Source organism: Grammomys surdaster, unplaced genomic scaffold, assembly GCF_004785775.1.
Source record: "Grammomys surdaster isolate TR1022 unplaced genomic scaffold, NIH_TR_1.0 124219, whole genome shotgun sequence".
NCBI classification, from domain to species: domain Eukaryota; kingdom Metazoa; phylum Chordata; class Mammalia; order Rodentia; family Muridae; genus Grammomys; species Grammomys surdaster.
In genome coordinates this window covers 2027-7537 of record NW_021619287.1, presented here as the reverse complement: position 1 = coordinate 7537, position 5511 = coordinate 2027, and the positions used below count along the sequence as shown (strand labels likewise).

Genomic DNA, 5511 nt, shown 5'->3' with positions numbered 1-5511 from the left:
GATGCACATGGAGAGGGCTCCTCACTGTTAAAGGAAAAGAGAAGGCATCAGTTACATAAGTTCCTGTGTCTCAGAGTCGGGAAACCAATGAGAAAGACATTTGTATCTCAAGCCAGTGCTACGATGCAACACTATGCACAGAGAGATAAAAAACATGAATATTGGTTTGCAGTGTCACAAGAAATGACAGACCACTTGTATGCCTTCTTCATTCAGTGGAGTCCAGAAATCTATGCCAAAGACACTGGTGAATATACCAGAGAACCTGGATTTATAGTAGTCAAAAAGATGGAGGAGGCCAAAGCCAATGAAGGCCGTGCCGGTGAGGCAGCAGCCAGGGAGTGGGAGATTACTACAAGGGAAGACATCAACTCAAAGCAGGTTGCTCCAGCAAAAGCAGTCCTGGAGCCTGAATCTTTCCATCCAAACCTAAGCGACCCCAGTGAACTCTTACTGCCTGATCAGACTGAAAGCTTACTAAGCACCTTCCACCGAGAACCATTGGCTACCCGTGGACTCTTGTGTATGGTACTGGGAAGCATGGCACAAGTTTGAAGACCCTTTATCGAACAATGACAGGTTTAGACACTCCGGTTGGTGCTGATGGTGATTTAAGACAGTGACAGGCAGGTTTTTGGTGCTTTAGCATCAGAGCCTTTTAAAGTAAGTGATGGCTTTTATGGTACTGGAGAAACATTTGTTTTTACATTCTCTCCAGAATTCGAGGTCTTTAAGTGGACCAGAGATAATATGTTTTTTATCAAAGGAGACATGGATTCATTAGCATTTGGCAGAGGAAGAGGAGGAGAATTTGCTCTTTGGCTTGATGGAGATCTCTACCATGGAAGAAGCCACTCCTGCAAAACATTTGGGAATCCTACACTCTCTAAGAAGGAAGATTTCTTCATCCAAGACATTGAAATCTGGGCTTTTGAATAAATACAGGGCTCTTGGTTACAGCAGGACATCGGCCCAAACCTGAATGGACAAACACAGCATTCGTTAGGAATGTTCAAGAAGCAATACAATTCATATGTCACTCGTGCTTTCAAGTCAGGTGTTTGGCCATTTACTGCAACTATAAGTTTGGAGTTTGTTTTTCAAATCATGTTTCTGTCCCAGAGTTCTTTGGTTTACACCATGGCCTGGGATCCAGTAGTGTAGCAGCCAGCTGGGATTTGTCAGCATAGTGCAGCAGCATTCGGATCAGAGAGGCAGCCACCTTTTCAGTTCACGTCATCTCAGTCCTAACGGGATGGTGCTCTGTTCAATTTGTTTTTAATCTGTCTTCATTCTTTTTATAGACCAGTGTACTTGGGGCATTGAGGAAATGGAGCCAAAATACTTTTGTATCTGGTGGAGATGGCACAGGTGACATTTGGGCCTACTCACATTTTCTTCTAGATAAGAAACCACATGCCAAAATAACACGTGCTTCATAGACCTCTTCTATTTCTAATTCACTACAGCATTCTCTTTATTCATTTTCTAAACATTCTCGATTTCTTTTAAGACAATGACATTGGAGGAGCAGTCTGATTGCCATCGACAACAGCACACACGATCCACAGATTTGGGCGCATGTTTTCATCACTGAATTTTCAGATAGAGTTACAAATTGACAGAGGAGAATGGGAAGTCAATGATTCTATTGGATTTAATATATTAAGCAAGTAATACTATTTACATATTTGTAGCTTAATAGGGCATTATCATAAGTAGAAAACTAAAACGTGCATATTTCTTCAACATTGTGTCAGATACACTGTTTTACAGTTCTCCTGTTTAGCCTTGTTGCATACCAGCTCCCTCAATATATTTTTGTTTTGTTTTCTGCTCAAAAGGAAAAAAAATTGTTTTGAAATAAAAACGTGTTTTTTTCTAAGTGGTATACATTATTAGTTACCATTAGCAGCTGCTCTTCTAAAAGGGCAGTGACTGTAGTAGCCAGCACTGTAACTCAGTAGACTTGGTAAATGTGCAAGCTTACTGTCAAGTGGCCTCAAAAACGAAAAGGTAGAATAAACTAGCAATTGTATCCTTTCTTGTAGGAAACCAACAATACGCCATGTGGCAACAATTCATCAGTTAAATTTCAGAGCTTCATGTTATGCAAAAAAATAAATCCTGCTGTTATACGTGACAGTGACTTTGTGCTGAAAATTCAGCTGTTCCACACAAATGTTGTATATCTTGTATATTGATGTTTAAAGATAGTTTTGTTCTTATACAAAGTGCTGACTGCCAGGTTGCTTATAGCACTTTAAATTATTCTGAAGATGAAATTACTAGCCAAGTTTGTTGGCTTAAGTAGTTTTAGTTATATAACTCTTAAAAATACCTAGTTCTTTTGGGGACAGTTTAGATAATTATCTAAAGAAAGCATAATATTAATGAGACTCTCTCGTGTCCTATGACACGCTGTTGCTGAAGATGAATAGAAACGGCATCGTTTCCTCGTCGGTGTAAAGCTCTCATTCTAAATAGGTAATAGTGTCTAGGTTAGATGTTTATACTATAAGGACTGTAAATCAATGTACCTTCCCCCTTTAGTCTTCCACAGCACTATTGTTGTCTTTGTGGAGGTGACTAATCACAAAAGTTTAAACATCCTGTAATGGATTCCAACTACAACAGAATCATAGAGATGTATACCAAATCAAATTAAATGCATACATGCAAAAAAAACATGCTTAACAAAGAACAGTTAATGTGAACAATTAAAAGAAAACCCCAAAATAAAATATGATTCCAAGAAGAGTTAATATAAAGAATTAAAAGAAAAAGCCAAAAAATGAAAAACGGTAACAAGAACATATAACTTCCCTATAACATAATAAAAATGTAAACAATGGAAAACAAAACTTGAAACAAACCCTAAAGAAAACATAGTTGAGCAGCCTTCTCTCACTGCACATTTAGCAGCACAGACTACAGCTGTTTCTCCTCTTGGACACTTGGTGGCAACTGTCAACTCAGTTCTCTCTCAATTGGTTTTGTCAGAACAGGAAAGGGAATAAGACCCACAATCACCCAGGCTGGCTCACTGGCTGAGATGTAGGGCTTATTCACACTGAGGAACAAACTATGTGGAAGAAGATTGATCCAAGGAATTCTCTGGCTGTTGAGGATGGAGCTCAGCAGGGGGCTCCTGAGCTGGCAACTCATTCTGCAGAGGATGCTGTTTCTGAGCTGTGGCCAATCTCAGCCCTCTTGCAGTTTCTGAGACCTGGGAGAGAAAGGCAGTTATTAAGACACAGGCTTGGTGGGGACCTGCATGTCAGCTCTCAGGCTGCTGCCTCCCACCACAGCAACAAGACAGTCAACATTGATCTATTAACTGAAACCATTATTGCTAAACCTGCAGGCAGCGCAAAATATCCAGCAACACTCACAAAAACATGGGCTAAGGAGCTGCCACTCAGACTCCTATCAGTGCAAACCAAGAACAGGGCTTGGAAAAGATCTCAGAAAGAAAGGAGAAGGCCACATGCCATCCAGGTCGATGACAATGAGAACCACTCATTTGACATTGGCACTTGGCTTTAATCCCTCCAAGGTGCTTGGACCTGGGGTGTCACATGACTGCTGCATGACCCTGTCTCAGGACCCAGAACTCACTCAAAGCTCTGCACAGCAACCCACCTGTCATGAAAAAATGCAGGAAGGTGACAGGTTATTCATCTGTTACCCTTATTGCACTGCAGCTTCAAACAGAGAAACAAGGTACACTTGCCCATAATTCAGGGTCTCACAAAAGTGTAATGTCCCAGAATACTTGTGCCTTGAAAGAGCAATGAACAACTACATTTCATGAGGTGGGTGGCTGGTTGGGTGCTGGGCTAAAGCAAAGATAGATCCAATGTGCAAATGTCATCAGGCAGTATTAGCAGAACTCAGATGCTTGTCCCTACCTGATGGTGTTGGGTCTGGAGCTTGCTGGTCTCTTTCTGTTCGTCTTTGTCATTCAGGATGAATTCAAGCAAATATTTCTGGATTGAATTCCAGTCAACCTGTACTGTCATGATCTCCTGGTTCAGTGTGTCCAAATCCTTCTTTACAAGATTCTTCTCTGTCACTATCCGGTTATGAAAGTTGCTGGAAGCAATGTATGCATAGTAAGATCCTGCAGCCTCCTACTTCTTCCCATTACTGCTTCCAGGTTCCATTAACTCTACCAGGACCCAGGATCCCATGAAGATCTAACACAATATATCTCACACATCCATCACAGCAGAACAAACAGCAAACAGCCAGTTCAGGAAAGAAAAAAATGATTGTTGCAGCCCAAATACCAATAAGGCCCATATCTCTCCAAAAGATAGAGGGATCTCCATTTATCCATGACATCCCAATGCATTGGGGCAGCATCACTAACAGGGGCAAATATCATCAACATAGGTCAATAGAACCAAGGAGAGGGCATACTATCTATGTGTTCCATCGCACTCAGCTTGTAACACCCTACCTAAGCCCCAGAGGCAGAGTACTATATAATAAAACTCTCAGGATCTGAACCACTGTGCTATCAAGAGGCTCCTGAGGATGCATGAACAATGCTTGGAGGTGTGACAGTATCTTTCAGACTTATGAAGACCGAGTCCAAAAGCCCAAGGCACACTAATGGCTAAAAGGCTGAAGGTAGAGACACAGACCTTCAGACTCTCTAGTCCAGTCACAAAGCAATGCAGAAATGGCCATTCCACACCTGGTGGTCTCCCTGACCAGTACTTACCTATAGAAGTTAGTCTCCTTCTTGAGCTCCTCGAGGTGTTTACGGGAGTTGATGGTATCTATCTCTAAGCTGTGCAGAAATGACATCACCTTCTTCTCCTTGTACTTCAATAGCTCATACTGTGGATCTAGCCTGCGGAAGGGCCTGGCCCCAGGAAGACAGAACTCCATGAACATGGGCTTTCAGGAAAACGAACTCAGCCTGGGTCCTCTACTCCCCCACCCTGGGAAGGCCACTTTCTTGTTCTATGTAGAGGCATCTTCTTCACCTTTGGAAACTTGTTATCCTGACCCCAGGACAGCAGAAGCTAGGCATCCAGATGGAGGGTTTCCTGATTCCCTTAGTAGTGTTCACTTAGTAGGGATGGAGTGCAGTGTAGACAGATATGGTCTCAAGAGCCTAGGCCACAAGTATTTGTCCAGCATAAACCTGTGACTATAATTCACCTGTTCATAAAAGGGATTCTACATCTTGGATAATTAAAGTGTAGAGACAAACTGTACACATAATTCTGGAGATGAGAAAAGACAATTCCACAGCTTTATAGTCTGCCCAAGGAATACAAATCTATGGACAATTGTGACAACATAGGCAAAGTGCATTGCTATGTATGCAGGGGGCTCCCATATCTCAGCACTCACATCACCTTGAAACTGTTATATATGCAAATCCCCAGGCTAAATCACAGAACCCTAGATTCCAAAGTGTGGAGGGAAATGAGAACATACGAAGCATATGCACATGTAAGTGCATGTGTACACACAGACATACACACA

General features: G+C 41.9%; 1 pseudogene; it reads left to right on the top strand.

The window, feature by feature from the left end:
* Positions 1–6: 6 nt before the first annotated feature.
* Positions 7–939, top strand: LOC114636474 (annotated as a pseudogene).
* Positions 940–5511: the final 4572 nt, after the last annotated feature.